This window comes from Belonocnema kinseyi, chromosome 7 (genome assembly GCF_010883055.1).
Source record: "Belonocnema kinseyi isolate 2016_QV_RU_SX_M_011 chromosome 7, B_treatae_v1, whole genome shotgun sequence".
NCBI classification, from domain to species: domain Eukaryota; kingdom Metazoa; phylum Arthropoda; class Insecta; order Hymenoptera; family Cynipidae; genus Belonocnema; species Belonocnema kinseyi.
Window position 1 is genome coordinate 121,878,105 of NC_046663.1, and position 17,649 is coordinate 121,895,753.

Here is a 17,649-nt window from a genome sequence, read left to right on the forward strand (position 1 = left end):
CCAGCCAGCCAGCCAGCCAGCCAGCCAGCCATCCATCCAGCCAGCCAGCCAGCCAGCCAGCCAGCCATCCTTCCATCCAGCCAGCCAGCCAGCCAGCCAGCCATCCATCCATCCATCCATCCATCCATCCATCCAGACGTCCCCGCACTCTTTTTTCATTGATAATAACAAAAAAATTCATTTTGCTAAATAAAAATTTAATGCAAGTGCATTATTTTGGGGTTAGGGTCGTTTTTCAGCTCTGTCATTCCGATAGTTTGAAAATTATTGATGAAGTAAACTTTTTTGAAAGAATTGTAACACACATAACCTCGAAATATACACACGTTTTCAGCAAAATCCAAATCGTTTGGAATTAATTCACAACGAAAGTGTGCAGGGACACCCGTTAGCATGTTCGCTATCATTTCCGAAATTTGTAAGACAAAATATTTATTATTCCAGAAAAAAATCTGGGGAAACCTGAAACTGGTAAAATCAATAATTTTCTAAATATCACATGCCTTACATTTTTCATATACTTTTATATGAGTATAGTGAAGAGGCAGCCTCGATAAACAAAATAAATATTTAAGTCCATAGAATGCAATCACTTAATAAGTATAAACCCATTTTTCTTAAAAACTTTTATTCTAAACGACTTGATACTCTTCATATTTACCCTTTTTCTTAGCATTTTGCGTAAAAATTAAAAATTTTATATGCTTGACAAAAAAAGTTTTTTGCTGCTGAAAAGATGGTTAGCCTAAAGAAAGCATTTATACCAAATTTGTTAAACATTATCTGCAATGTTCCCGTGAAAAATATAGCTTCAACCCTCTTACCATACACTTCATTCCGGCAAAACCCTTGCATTCAATGCATACAGGTGCCCGATGGTCATCACACATTCTGCGCATGCAGTTTGGGCACCTCATGAAAAATTTGAAAACATTTTATCTGTCGGCAAATAAAAATAAAATTTAATGAATACATCTTTTTGAAAGACTTTTATAAAAACTTTGTGATTATATGTTTCATATATTCTACAAAAATATTTTTCTTACCACAAAGAGTACTGCAATTTTTGCAACTTTTTTGTTACAGCTTCTAGTTTTTACAATGTGATGAGCAATTTTGTAAAATTCATGATGATAGCTGTTGTGAAGCGGTGAAAAAATAGCTTTAAAATGAGCCTAAGCACATTGAAAAATGTTGATTACTTTGAAAGTTATTGAACATTTCATAAAAATGGCAATATATAATATTTCTGCAATAACTATTTACAAAATATACAAATTGGCTTCATCCTTGCCTCAATTTATGCAGAATTTTGAGAGCAATCAATCTCATGAAGAGAAAAAATGTTATCTCTGGCATAACTGAAATTAAGAGAACTTAATCAGTCATGAAGAAATAGGCGTACGAAAACTTTTGACCGGCAGTGTATATTCTAAGTACACGGTATGTCGTTGAATTTTATATAAAGCCGGTCAAATATCCTGTATAAAAAATCATTAAATTATATATATATATTTATCAACATACCTGGATTATCAGATACTCCAAATAAACTTCCATCGTCACTGTCCTCAGAAAAATGCTCCTGTTCCGAATCCGACAGAGATGCTGCCACATCTTTCGCACTTCGGAGATTATAAAGACGGGCACTCATTCTGAAACATAAATTATTAAATAATTATTATAAATTGATTATTATCAGAAATTAATTTCAAAAATGTACATACATCTTAGCAAAATCAAATTTATTTATTGTGGCTATCGAATGCGAAAAAATGTTTTCTTTGCAATTTCTTTTAATAAATATATATTCAAATCTATGATTATTGTAAGAATGATTAAATTTACTTTCTTTCAATAGAAATCAAAGTGCCCAACAATAAAATACAATACTTTTATATTTCGGAGTCGGCAACGATGATGCACACACACAAGGAACACTTGTGCAAATATGCACTCACTCGAAGTTTAGTACCTGCTACTTGTGCAGCCAATCAAAAATGAATGTAAAAGAGATACTTTTATCCATATTCTAGTGTTTCACTAACACTTACGCTTCTGTATGACAGGTATGCATTTGACCTATATAAAAAGTAGCACAAATTAATATTTAATCCCTTATATTTTTACATTAATTCAAGGATGTTCCGGAATCGCGTATGAAACGTGTCTACCCTTGTATTCCTCCCACCCATTATGTCTCTATTCCCTTGTATATAAGGTCTCTGGGTAGTCAGCTAAGAATCAGTTTCTCTGTATCTTTGAAGCAGTATCTACAATGTCACAAACTATGACTACTGTTAGGAAATGGACTGAAATTTCCTCTTTCACTGCTACTACTTCTACTGCTGGTACTAAAAAAAGAGTTCACATGACGGAAGTGGATGCATTACGGAAGACAAACAAACATCTCATTTTAACGACACTGTACGCACTCAATAATTCATGCAGAAAAAACGCTATTTTTGGTCTCGAAGTGCAGTCAGATGGCAGTTTTCAACCTATTGTAAAAATTATGTTTCACAATCTACAAGATATCACATCTAGGGCTGCAATATAGTCCAAATTCCAAGAACAGTTTAAATTTATAAGTGCTAGTTTTTGGCATATTTTGATAGGTGGAAGGTTAACCTCAACAGCTCTGAATGCAGAGAAAAACTGAGATTAAGCACTTTCATAGGAACCACAACTATCAATACAGTGGCGCCTCTGTCACGAATTACTGCTAGCTATGTCTAATTGACGTATGTGGACTCCAGAGGAAATATCGTCTTTCGGTGTGTTTTTATTTTCTTTGCATAAAACAGTGTAATCGCATTTTAAGCCGAACTATGTAAGTTAAATCTCATAGTGTTTATATAACTGCGGAAGCGAAAAGTGCGAATTGTGGCAAAATGGGCAAAAACCGTTTACTTAATGTTGACAGGCTTCAGGTTATGTTGTTATTTTACATCAGATATTCCGATATATTTTGCAACGTATTTATGTTTTACAGGTTTTGAGTGTTTGTTGACACTACATAAATCATTCTTATTTTTATTTTAGGTCGCTCTCTCTGTCTTCTGATGCTGAACTATATAAATACAGTGAACTTTCACTTAAGTTGACCGCGCGAAAAACGTAAACATTCAGTTAAGTTGACTCCAGGTGGGGAATCACAAGTCCCCACCATCAAGGATAATACTGCAGCTTTCTCTCACTCTCTGTCTCGCAGTGTTTGTAGTAGGGGACTGCTTACTCAACTTATGTGAACGTTCTCAGTCAACTTATTCGAAAGTCAACTTAAGGGAAGGTCAACTTAAGTGAAAGTTCACTGTATCGATTTTAGGAACGTTAAGTTCCGGCCACTTAGCAGCATTTTTTCCAAGCCAAACTAAAAGTCTAACTTTTATTTCGAAACAAATAATTTTTTTCAAACACATATCCAATTCTTATCATTTTTCTCTTTAAGTTATTCCTTATTGTAAAGGATTTTCAGTTCAGAGGGCTCACTTTCAATTTGTTTGAATCTATTTGAATCTCTATTGGTTTGAATCTCTATTGATTTTGTTAAATGAAAATTTATCCGACAGTAGTAAGGGGCCACTTCGGCCAGACACCCCTTCCACTACTCCTTAACCCGCTCACCACCCTACGGCGGTGACCCCCTCGTCGGTGGTTGTGTGTCTATAAAAAACTGCCACTCTTCACTACATACGAACCTAATTATATCGCTCAAACGGATATGCACTTCCCTCTCACCTTGGCTAGATTATATGTATATCGGTTAAGAATGAATCCCCAGAAATAGAATTATTTAGTAGGGATGGTTCGATGTGATTCTATTTAGAATTTTTTTATAGTTGCAGTTACATGGGGTAAGAAAACATCAAACTGTTCTGATAAAATTAGGTACGCTCCTATTTTGCCAAAGTATATACATATAATTACCGCTTAAGAGTGTATCCCCCACAAATAGAATGAATCATCATAGTTTCTTTGACGTGATTTCTTTTTGAATCTTTTCATAGTTACAGTTACATGGGGTAAGAATACCTCACACTGTTATGGTAAAATAAGGTCCCCTCATATTCCGACTACGTATATACATATAATCTTGTTTATATATTTATATGTTTCTATTAGCATACTAGAGGTGAGGATTTTTGTAAATGAAAACATAACATTGTACATTTCAGTTTAGTCACATTTATTGATTAAAATATTTTGGAAAAGAAACATAAAATACACATAATAATCAGCATATATCTCATATAGTTGAAGTAGACATATGTAATTTAACACCTTTTCATAATAATAAAACATGATTAGTTGAACGTAACTCTTGTTAGTACATTTTTTCGTACATTATAAGTTACATGGGTCAATAATACACCGCCAATCTCATAATAAATAATATCAATATAATAGTCATTGAATTTCGAAGATAAATATTCATACGTTAGATTTTACTACTCATCACACTGTTCGCGGTTCATTAACTCGAAAATTAAATTCTCAGATGGTTCAACTATCTTCAAAGAATTACAATGCTCAGTTAATAATTCTAAAATCCTGGAATAGAATCCTTTACCAAAACACGTAAAGCTTGAAGCATCCCAAAATATTCATTCAAACACAACATAATATTCTTTAACCCAATAAAGCTAGATTTCTTCAGAGCCACTGGAGGCGCAAAATTTTTTTGCATTTTGTTTTTACAAGAATTTTCACCATTTTCACTATCTTCACAATCACCCTCGGGAGCACATGTTTTGCCAAAAAGAATAGTTTTTTCACCGTAGAAAGTCTTGAACTTCACTATGTAGTCATTAATATCGAGTGGTTTCGGCTTTGACATTGAATAGCCCTCAGATTTAAAGTAGGCACTTATAAATTTAAACTGTTCTTGGAATTTGGACCATATTGCAGCCCCAAATGTGATACCTTGTAGCTTGTTAAACACAATTTTTACAATAGGTTGAAAACTGCCATCTGACTGCACTTCAAGACCAACAATAGCTTTTTTACTGCATGAATTATTGAGTGCGTACAGTGTGGTTAAAATAAGATGTTTGTTTGTCTTGAGTAAGCCATCCACTTCCGTCATGTGAACTCTTTTTTTAGTAACAGCAGTAGAAGCAGTATCAGTTAAAGAGGAAATTTCAGGTCATTCCTTAACTGCAGTCATAGTTTATGACGTCGTAGGTACTGCTTCAAAGATACAGAGAAACTGATTCGCAGCTGACTACCCAGAGACCTTATATACAAGGGAATAGGGACATCATGGGTGGGAGGAATACAAGTCTCGACACGTTTCATACGCGATGCTTGAATATCCTTGTTTTATAATAAAAATAGAAGGGATTAAATATCGGTTTGCGCTTTTTTTATATAGGTCAAATGCATACCTGGCATACAGAAGTATGATTGATAGTGAAACACTGGAATATGTATAAGAGTATCTCTTTTACACTTATGGGTATGGCTGACATAAATTAAACCTTACTGTATAGTTAGCTCTATGATGGAAGCAAATATTTACAATTTTCATTTTTATTTGCAAATGACAGTGAAACTTTCATAACGAAAACTAAATCATGCATAATGACACAGCGCAAAGCAGAAAATTAATTACGGGGTTAACGGTCTAAAGATCATGTGAAATATTTTCAAAATAGAAAATCAGTAACGGTGCTATGGTAACTAATGTTTTCCTCTATCGCTTTAATGGCGAACCCCGTTCCAGGATAGGCATTAGTTTTTGAGTATATGTGAAGCGCGGTCGCCAGTAATTAGTTTTCACAGTGTATTTTGTACAATTTTTGAGTGTGATCAATTGAACTGTGTTCTGTGAGTTCATCAGTGTAGCTTAAAGTTATCATTTCAAGTGAACAATAAACCTTAATAATGTCAATGGATAACCAAACTAACCAGGAAGCGATTACTCATCAGAGAGAAGATGACAGCCATACAAATGAAGATTGATATATCTTTACTGATCACATTAAGGAAATATTTGAAAATGCAGAGAGAGACGAACTCTACAAAAAATAATATACAAACTGTCATTAGTAAGTAAAACTCTTTTTAATTTTTTATTCATTAAATTTTTGTAAAAGTGAATATTCAAAAATAGTGTGTGTGTGCTGATTTTTTCTTCTCTTTTTGTTAAAGCTGAAATTTCGAGCATTGAAACAAGAAAATATTTGAATGCCGACGCGGTACATTATAAAAGAATCTGGAATCAGACGTAGGTAGATTCAAAAGAAAAACTTGTAGAATTAACCAAAAAGAGAGACCATTCTTATCCAATGGTAAAAGCTGGGTGTTCCAAGAAGCAAAAAAACTCACACGAGTTTATGTTTGGTAAGGAACGTGTAGCACGAGATCCTAGAGTCACTAAAAAACATAATAGAAAAATAGACAGTAATATAGTAGTAGAAAATGATGATGACGAAGCGGATTTTGACGAGGACATGATACCAGATTAGCAAATGCAAAAAAGGGAAAATCGGGGGAATTAGTGCAGGAAAGTAGACGTTAACAAAACGATAATAGAGAAAAAGTTAGACAAGAGAAAATGCAAGAAAAATTAAAATCTAAAATGGAAAATAAAGGGAAATCAGGTTTAAAAAATTCGCAAATTAGAGAGGCAAATTTAAAAAAGGAGCGTAAATTGAAAAATAATAATATAAACAAAGAGCTTACAAAACAAAATAGGTTGAAAATAGCTCAAAGAAAACAGAATATATACAGGGCAAAGATGGTTGCAAAGGGAAATTTTGAGGGGTACAGAAGAAACAAAGAAAAGTTCTTCAGGAAGTACAAAAGGAGCAGAAAATGTGCAAAAAATGGATAAATCTACATCTGAATTGAAAAGAAAAGGCAAATTAAATTATATTTATAGATACATAACTTATATTACGAAACTCCCGTCTATGAAGAATGAATGATTTTTAAATTATTCTTTTTTCAGAAGTTCAAAATTGTGTGAAAATCACATTATTGACATAAGTAGGATCAAACGGGAAGCAGAGCCCAATTTATGTGACAGCGGCTCCAGACATCAGTATGATTGCAGGCCCATCTAGAGCTATGGAGTTTAGCTCATCTCCCACAGCACAAGACTCTTATGGCCAGTGGATGGCTGATGAAGCTGTCGAAAGTCTCTCGGAAGATTTAAATGACGCTCAACCACAAGGTAGGAATGAATGTGACATTCTAGCCTCCTTTATAATAAAAATAAATGAAAGTGACCAGTATGTAAGAAAGTTCGACACAAATGGGCAAAAATTAAATTTCAAAATTGTGAGTCCTGGGGACAATAGTCCTGTTCTTTAGTTGGAATTAACCTTTTTAGAGTTATACAGCTATAAGGTATCGTGGTGTAAGGAAATATATTTAGTGGGCATTGTTTTTGAATCGGATGGGTTAAGCGAAGGAGTTGCCTGGAAAGCGTTTTTATTCCTTAAAGATCTGCATTTTGAAGACTTGCGGAAATAATTAGAATCAGTAGTTCAAAGTGCCATAAGTTGTAATATTGATGACACCTTTGTAGTAGAGATTACACGCGTAAGTGTAATAGCAGGAAAAATCCGTGCGAAGCTAACTAGCCAAGCTGAAAAAAAACATTTTATACTATAGCTAATAACAATGACACATGCTTACCATATGCTATCGTAAAAGCGATTGTGAATGCAAATCGGTAGTCTGACCCAAATAATAACAATTTAAAAAAAGAGTATAGAAGTATAAGCGATATGGATAAGCTCAAAGCACAAATTAGGGCACCTGAAAAGCTTACTGGAGATGCTGGTGTGATAATACCAGACATCGGTAAAGGGAGGGATAAGACTATTTACGATGGTAGTTCAGAAGTCACAAATACAGGTAGGTAGATCAAAGACAATCTTTATTTTACTTTATGAAGGTCCTTCAAATTTCCATTATAGCGCTATACTTAATTTAATCGGGGCTGGCGCAGCGAAGAAGTTTTTTATACCTTGTAATAAGGCTTATTTTAAACAAACTGATCACAGATGTACAATAAAATGTGACGCTTGTTTTAGTTCGCCGTCATGTAAGGGCAATGCTGACATGAATAAAAAATGATAATAACAAATGTGGTGACTGTTAACGATATTTTTATGAAGTCAAATGCTTCAGGAAACATTTAATTTCTAATCGACACTCTACAGGTAAAAGTATTTGTTCAGAAATTAAAAAAAATAAAAGAGGACAGCCAAAAACTAAAAAAGTCGAATACATTTTCTGTCATTTTTGTTAGTAATAACGAAGCAGGTGAATATACCCCAGCTACAGGATGTTTACTAGGAAATATGACAGATGGGCTCAAAGTTTATGGTTCAGGAAGTTATATTGAAACTTTTGCCTCGGGTTGACCAAAATGTTATGCCCTTAAATCACGGTCACCTCATAGCAAGCAGTACCATGTTTGCAAAGTGAAAGGTATTACTCTAAATTGTAAGAATTCTCAAATCGTAAACGTTGACTCTACTAATTAAAAATCACGATTCTCTCCCGTTGGGTTACGTAGAGAATAAATAGGTAATAACAGATAAATCCTCTGTAATTTATTTACATATAACGTCTAAAGGCTAAAATGAATGATCTCTCATTCCCAAACATTGTATAAAAACTATCTCAGCAATAAATGAAAAATGTGTAGGTACACTTGTTTCACTTAATTAAATTATATGAAATTTTTGTATTCTAATAATAAGAGTATTTACTCTTTGTGGTTTCAGAAATGATCTTCCAATCATTTGGAGGCAATATAATACACTGTGACCAGAGCGTATTAGAGAATACAATTTTCTGCTGCAGTCCAACAGCTCTAGATATGACAGCGGAAAAAATCATGGCGAGTCATGAATATGGTGACTACATGTGCATAGGGTCACAAAACTTTACTTTTAGTGATCCTTTTCTTTTATAATTTGAAAATTATTACACCGTGCCTTTTAAATTTTGTATTGATGAAAAAAAAATTTCTATGATTAATTTATTACAAAACAAGTTGTTCTAATGTACTGAAAATTATGAATACACTGATCGATGCACAATCATTGTTATGTACAATCATCAAGAATAATAATTAGATAAAAAATGTATGTTCATGATATGAATAGTCTAGTTTTACCCTCTATCCTTTATATTTTTCGTCCCTATCCTGAAAATAGCTGAAAAACTATCTTTTCTCGTCCAGGGGTGGACGCCGACGACCGCGTTGGGGCGTTAGAAAACACGCCTTTATAAGCTAAACTTTGGGGCGTGTGGAAAGGCACGTCAAATGAGCTCATGAAAGACGTGATGTGTCAGGGGTATTAGCTCAAAACCCTGACATCGCGAGGAATTAGCTACTAAAAAAAGGAAACAAACAAGGCACTAATAACATTTTTAAAATTACTATATGCGAATTGCAACAACAAAAATATTCTTAAGACTTACAAAATGACTACAAGCTCCAACTAAGATACATTGAAGCAGTATAAATGTTCATCAACATATATAAATTACAAGGCTTGACTGAAGATGTATCACTATAAAACATGGACACGCGCTGGAAGCATCCTTTCACGTCACTAATATGTGGTCCAATAGGTTGTGGTAAAACTTTCTTTGTAAAAAAATTTTCTTGGAAATCTCAATGGAATGTGCGATACACAAATCGATCGAATAATTTTCTATTATTCTGAGTGGCAAACTGCATATAAATAATATGGAAAAGAGGTAGAGTTTCGTGAAAGATAACCACAATCTTCAGATTATTCCAATAATTGAAGGATTAACTTATAATTCTCAACGATTTAACGAGAGAATGTTCCAGGAACACAATTGTAGATCTTTTTAATAAAGGAAGTCATCATCAAAATTGGAATGTAATTTTCATTTCTCAAAATTTTTTCCATCAAGGGCATGGTGAAAGAGATAATTCTTTAAATGTAAACTATATTGTCACGTTTAAGCATCCTCGAGGTCGGGCTTAAATTCAACAACTTGCACGCCAGATTTATCCTGAAGATCCGCGTCTATTATACGATCGATACCTGGTGCAACTACACAGACTCCTGGAAGCAATCTTGGTAGATCAGATCCTGAAATGAGCCGAACCTTATTTTCACCTTTTCGATACGATGAACGTGAAAGGTGGAAAGACTACAGTCAAGTGCTGAATAAGTTTCTGTTCTTTGTCGATAAAAATAGGAAATTAACTGTTAAGAAAATGGATTATTCAGAAAATACAGATAATGATACCCATGAGTTTATGACTGTAAAGGAAATTATAGCTAATATACCTAAATCTTTTCGATCTAAAAGTACTTTATTACTCAATCACCTTACAACGCCTGAATTTTCCCGCGGAATAAAATGGGATAAATATGGCTCAGTGATCATTAACGGAAAACTTATTGAACATTCAAACATTACAAGTCTCGTTAATGATGCATTGAGGTATAGAAAAAGTGCGAACCCTTCAGTGAGAATTCACTTTGCCCGTATACTTCAAGAGCTTGGCACGCCGCGGGAGCTCGTGAAAAATCGTGAGTATTTACAAAATAAGCAGACAGAGCGCTACATCAACTTTGGATTACACCAAGAATCTCTTATAACAGATGATGAAACTACTGAGGATGAAACAAGGATAAATGAAAACTCTTACAACTCCTAATAATTCAATTCGTGCGAGGAGTTGTAGTAGAGTTAGAAAAAGTAGCCGCCCAGAGAAGGTACAATCTGGTTCAGAAATGCTAACTAAGTAACAGTATTTTAATCAAAAATGAAACTACTTGAAGAAATATACTACAATTCAGGTCATCCTGCTTCCTACAGCGGAGCAGAAAAATGAATTCGTGCTGCACGTGGTAAAGGATCACGCACACAAGTACTTGATTGGCTGAAATCTCAGGACACATTCACTTTACACAGGCCTATTCGACAAAAAATTCAAAGACTCAACACAGCTACCAATTTTGATGAGGTTTGGGAATGTGATTTAATTGACATGCAAAGTGTGTCTACTTATAACGATAATTATCGCTATCTCTTAGTAGTAATTAATATCTTAAGTAAATTTGCTTGGGTTGATACACTTCGAAATAAAACAGCACTTTATGTACTTTACAAAGAAGTAGTCATCGTTCGCCTTTCTGTTTACAATCAGACAAAGAAAAGGATTTCTTAGGAGCTTCTTTTCAAAAATATCTGACTGATAATGGGATAAAATACAGTCAAGTGGGTAGGTAATCTTGATAAATTCAATTCGTGGATTCCAGCCTCAAATTTAAAAAACTTGTAAAAAATTAATATCGATCAATATTACCTAATTTTACCAAGCAATAGTAGTATGAAATATTTTTCCGAGAATACCACCTCTAATTTTATTACACAACTACCACATGAGATTCGTCTACAAAGGCAGTGGGTCGTAGCACTCACAGAAATACAACTTTCTCGTTGATTTCTTCATGTGAGACACGATGATTCGTTTGAAAATCGTATTAATCTTATGAACAGTGGGGCTGCAAGTTATAAATATCCACAACATGATGGTAATAGTAAAAATAGAAAATCCATTGATAAAGGTACCTTCTTTACAAATTGAGCGTACCTATTATTATGAGGAAAGATGAAATGACTAATAAAAATACAGGGGATAAGTTAGAAGATGCAATAGATATTATTGCTCTGAGAGAAAAGTGCATAGGGTGAAGAAGTCTCTTATGTTGAAAAAACTTTGGTTAAATTCTTTCGAAATGGTCTTTATGCAAATATTGTGTTTCTCTTAAATAATCTAAACAGTCTTCCCGACTTAAGTCGACATATTAAATATAAATATGACAAAATCAAAAGCAGATACGTAAGTATACAAAAACAGTGCGAAAAACTAGCTCTTTTTAATCGCCATTTTTTGGCTCCTAGTGATAAATTATCACGTATTCTTGGATTTTCTCCAGAGAATCTAATTCCAACTCAAAATAAGAATTACACCAACATTCGCCTAGTCTATCAAGTGCTCTTCCAGATAAATTATTTATTTACTACAATATTTGTGATCCTCGTGTTACCAGAAATGTAAAACACCACTTTTACGTACAGTTTCTTTAGATACAACAGATTACAATTTTGGTACAACACAAGTCACCCATTTTTCATCACCCAACTACATACCAGTTCTTAGCACAGGTTTTCCTACAATTGAAATTGATATAAGATATCACATTGGTTTGCAAATACCATTCGAGTATGGTACGCTGACTGCTACACTTCACTTTCAGCATATTGAATAGATAAGAGAAGAAGAATAATGACTCATTACATAGATTATTACTCCTCACAAGAAAAAAAAAACTTCAAGTAGAAAATCAAAAAGCATGTTACAGTAAAGAGAAAAAGGCTACTAAAAATAATAAATATATAAAAACAAGAAATCGTGCAATGAAAGATATTTTTGAAAATAAATAAGAGTAAAAATGTCGTTTCTTCATTATCATTCCTATGAGTGCTTGCAGTCAGAACTAGATCTTTTTTCACTGCCTCCAACAAAGAAATCTATAGAAAGCTCGCAATGGATTCATTATAAGCCCGTTTCTTCACTTACCGATGACGCCCCTATAAAGTTTGTTGTTCCTGGCCATGGTGATGAATACCTTGACCTAGCACATACTATGCTTAGTCTTTGAGTAAAGTTAGCAACTCCTGCAAGAGTAGCCGCAAATGCAGTCCAGCTAGATAAAGCAGGACTAGTAAACAATTTCATGCATTTGCTGTTGAATCAGGTGGACGTATATTTTAATAAAAAAGTAGTATCACCTCCTAGTAACTCATATGCATATCGAGCATACATCGAGACTTTATTTAACTAAGGACCACCTGCCAAAGACAGTCATCTAACGTCATCTCTATGGTATAATGAGACTGCTGGAAAAATGGATGATTTCGGTGCTAATGGGGGTTAAAAATCTCGACATAAATATTTTGTTGCTGATATATGTATTGATCTTATAGGTCATTTACACTGCAACGTTTTTAATCGAGATAAAGTTCTTATCAATGGTGTGAAATTACGACTTAGGCTAATTCGCTCAAAGGACACTTTCTGTCTCATGGACGCTAATAACATCTATCACATGCGTATTGAAGAGGCCTTGCTACTTGTTCGCCCAGCAAAAATTAACTCCGATGTTCTTCTTGCACACGCTAAAGCTCTACCCCAGGGTACTGCAAAATATCCTATCGAACGTGTCGAAGTTAAAGCCTTGACGATACACTCGGGTGTTTATGGTAAAACTCTTGACAATGTTATTCTTTGGCAATTGCCAAAAAGAATAATAATAGGATTTGTGGAAAATACTGCATATAATGGCAATGGTAACAAAAACCCCTTCAATTTACAAAATTGAAAAATCAATAATTTATCAGTTTATCGGGATGGTGCACAGATACCTTCGAAACCTCTACAGCCAACCTTCAACACTAAAGCGCTCTATATCGATGCGTATAACACATTGTTTACTGGAATAAATGAGGGAAATAGTATTGGTCGACAAAAATATCCAGACGAAAATTGCTTACTTGCTTTTGATCTCATACAGTGATCGCTCGGGTGAAGAGTGGGGGTCACTCGACAGGTGATTATTTCATCCACTGAAACTAGGTAGGTGGAAGTGAGTGAACAGTGGAATTGTCGGGCAGGGTGGCAGAAATCACAAGTTTAGTATCTTTATCATCTAAAGTTTAGTATCTTCATCACTTTCCGCTGTTATTAAATACATTGCTGTTTGTAATAACAATGATCTCGTTACTGAAGCAGCAATTAAAATACCCTTATCCTGTTCTTGGATTTTTTAAAGTTTTGTGTAACGTAACCTCAATTATCTTTCACTTCTATACACACGACGCACACTCAAAACCGTTGATTCCACCGTTCTCCTTCCACTTCTCCCTAGTAAACTCCGCCCACTTCTTTACTTCACCCACCAATCACTCGGTTGGTCGCCTGGAACGCACCCATAGGGGGAAATAAAAATTGCGTGTCATTTCTCAAAAATTTGAATTTTATTAAATGTTTGTATGTCGTTTGCAGTATTTATACATCTAATATATTCGTTTGTACTTTTAGGTGGTCCACGTATGTGTAAATGAAAGTTTCTTTATGTTTTAATTTTATTGTATTGATGCTGTTACAAATTTAAGAGGATTTATGAGAGAATCTGAATTTAAAGAGAGATTTTTCATGTATTGAGATTTCTTAATTAAAGTCTGTTCTCCTGTTCATGAAATATAATTTAATGATTCCAATGTGGCTGCCTTTTGCTGATGCGCTTGCGTTAGATCCATGCAATTATTTGCTGCAGTTGGCGCGCAATTTAAAATTGGAAACCACCTCCAATTTCGTAACCTGGAGGGTACAAACGAAAATATTGGATGTACAAATAGCATAAAAACGTACAAACTTATGAAAAAAAATTTCAGGAAATTGAATTTGAGGTGGATGGCACGAAATTTTTATATTTAACCAGTCGGGCAACCACAAGGGTATAAACGAAAATATTGAAGGTACAAATAGTACAAATGACGTACAAACGTATGCAAAAAGAAAATTTTGAGAAATTTGAATTTCGGGGGGAAGCGTGGTGTTAGCCCCCCAAAATTAATTTCGCCCCTAATTTCGTAACCAGGGGGGTATAAACGAAAAAATTGAAGGTACAAATAGTACAAACGACGTACAAACGTATGCAAAAAGAAAATTGGTGTAATTTGAATTTGGGGGTGATGGCACGAAGTTCTGATCCTACTAGCCGGGCAACCAAGGGAGTAAAAACGAAAATATTGAATGTACAAACAGTAAAAACGACGTACAAACGTATACAAAAAGAAAATTTTGAGAAATTTGAATTTCGGGGGGATGCGTTATGTTAGCCCCCCGAAATTAATTTCGCCCCTAATTTCGTAACCACGGGGGCACAGACGAAAATATTGAATGTACAAACAGTAAAAACAACGTACAAATATATGCAAAAAGAAAATTTGAGAAATTTGAATTTCGGAAGGATGGCCCGAAATTTTGAATTTCCTCCTACCGGGCAACCAAGAGGATACAAACGAAAATATTGAATGTACAAACAGTAAAAACGACGTACAAACGTATAAAAAAGAAAATTTCAAGAAATTTGAATTTCGGAGGGATGCGTGATGTTAGCCCCCCAAAATTAATTTCTCCCCTAATTTCGTAACCAGGGGGGCACAGACGAAAATATTGAATGTACAAACAGTTTAAACAACGTACAAACGTTGCAAAAAGAAAATTTGAGAAATTTGAATTTGGGGGTGATGGCACAAAGTTTTGATCCTACTAGCCGGGCAACCAAGGGAGTAAAAACGAAAATATTAAATGTACAAACAGTAAAAACGGCGTAGAAACGTATACAAAAAGAAAATTTTGAGAAATTTGAGTTTCGGGGGGATGCGTGATGTTAGCCCCCCAAAATTAATTTCGCCCCTAATTTCGTAACCAGGGGGGTATAAACGAAAATATTAAAGGTACAAATAGTACAAACGACGGACAAACGTATGCAAAAAGAAAATTGAAGTAATTTGAATTTGGGGGTGATTGCACGAAATTTTGATCCTACTAGCCGGGCAACCAAGGGAGTAAAAACGAAAATATTAAATGTACAAACAGTAAAAACGACATACAAACGTATACAGAAAGAAAATTTTGAGAAATTTGAATTTCGGGGGGATGCGTGATGTTAGCCCCCCAAAATTAATTTCGCTCCTAATTTCGTAACCAGAGGGGTACAGATAAAAATATTGAATGTGCAAACAATACAAACAACGTACAAACGTATGCAAAAAGAAAATTTGAGAAATTTGAATTTCGGAAGGATGGCCCGAAATTTTAAATTTTCTCTAGCCGGGTAACCAAGAGGGTACAAACGAAAATATTGAATGTACAAAAAGTACAAACGACGTACAATTGTATGAAAAAAGAAAAGTTGAGAAATTTACATTACACGGGGATGGCCCGAAATGTTTATTTTCCTCTAGCTGGGCAACCACGAGGGTACAAACGTAAATATTGAATGTATGAACAGTATAAACGACGTAAAATTGTATGCAAGATGAAAATGAAAAAATGTGGTCTTCAGGGGCCAACTTCATGGGGGTGCCCTACACCACTCCTCTTGTAACAAAAGGATCTTTCTCGGGCCCCTCTACCAAGGGTTTCTGCTGAATATGGTTACAAAAATAAATAGGCAGTCACGGACAATTGTCCAGGGGTGGTTCCGAAGGAATTAACCCCCAAACGGAGGTGTGAAAATCGTGCCGAAAGCTGAATAGCACTTGTGTGTGGTGTCTAGAACGGTGACTCTAGGATACCGGGCGAACTCTTAGAGTACGCAGCCTTATCCTTGCATGCTGGGCTCTACAAGGATGGACGAACCACTTTTCCTAGCTTCTCGTGGATACAACAATGACAACATCAAACATAGTTGTAGTAAGTGAGGTTCAAAACAACAGAATGCGCAGGGCTCCCGACAATGGCTCGGCCAACAATGCCGACCAATCTAGAGATGGGGGAGCCAATGAAGATGGATTCAATGCGATGGATCGGCGGGATCTCGCGACCTTTGGGTGGACGGAGCAACTAAATCACGACTTGCTAGAGTGCCTAAAGATCTGGCTGAAATGGATGACGAGCTTCGTCGACATTTTTCCAGTGAATCCGACCTCTGGGCTATCAGTTATTGTGTGTATAATGCAGCGAGAGCTTTGGCCGATGCGAACCGTAAAACAAAACCAAGAGCTGATCATAAGACCAAAAGACGAATGCATCAACTTGCCATAAAGATAGGCTGGGCAAGACAGTACGCGTCCCGCATTCAATGTGTGATTGACTATATCACATCTGGCAGGAATTTTACCGCAAAGGTTCGAAAGTTCACGCGCGAACTCCGGACCCGTTATCACACACTTAACAAGTTAAAGCTACTGACCATCAGGCAGCATATTGTTGAAAGAATACGGATACTATCTGAGGCTAAGAGAGTCTAGAGCGGAGGGAGAGGTGGGTCAGAGAAAATAAACAGTTTCTCTCTGACCTATCTCGACTCTTCCAACAGCCTCCAGTTACTGTCGAACACCCACCCAAACCAGAGGAGGTCGAAGTATTTTGGAGAGAAGTCTACGAAGTTCAGCATAGACTGAAAGAAGACTCAGAAAATATAAATAGCTTCAAGGAGTTATGTGTTGCCCTCATAACACATGATAAAGAATGCCCACCCATCACTACCGAGGAGGTGAAAAAAGTATTAGGAGGGATGAAGAACTATTCCGCACCGGGACTAGATTGTATCAAAACCTTCTGGTGGAAGAAGTTTTCTTCAACCCATCAGCATTTGGCCCGTATTTTCACCTCATATTTAAAGTCGGAAGAGTTTATTCCAGAGTGGTTGGTAGAAGGGCGCACAATACTCCTACTGAAAATAGGCAACTTAACTGACCCGAAGAACTACAGGCCAATAACTTGTCTGAACGCGCTTTATAAGATATTCACGGCTATCCTAAATGATAGGATTGTTCGGGCAATTGAACCTGTGTGGCAAGAAATGTATGAACAACGAGGCTCAAAGAAAGGCG

At 35.4% G+C, this 17,649-nt stretch overlaps 1 long non-coding RNA gene across 1 annotated transcript in view; it reads right to left on the bottom strand.

Annotated features, from left to right (window-relative positions):
* Nucleotides 1-1,183, bottom strand: part of LOC117176897 — a 13,064-nt gene extending 11,881 nt beyond the window's left edge. Inside the window, exons 1-2 of the long non-coding RNA XR_004467636.1 lie at nt 1,047-1,183; nt 825-939 (exon numbers count right to left, since the gene is read on the bottom strand). This is a non-coding gene — a long non-coding RNA (uncharacterized LOC117176897). The remainder of the gene's footprint in view (nt 1-824; nt 940-1,046) is intronic.
* Between the last annotated feature and the right edge of the window lie 16,466 nt (nt 1,184-17,649).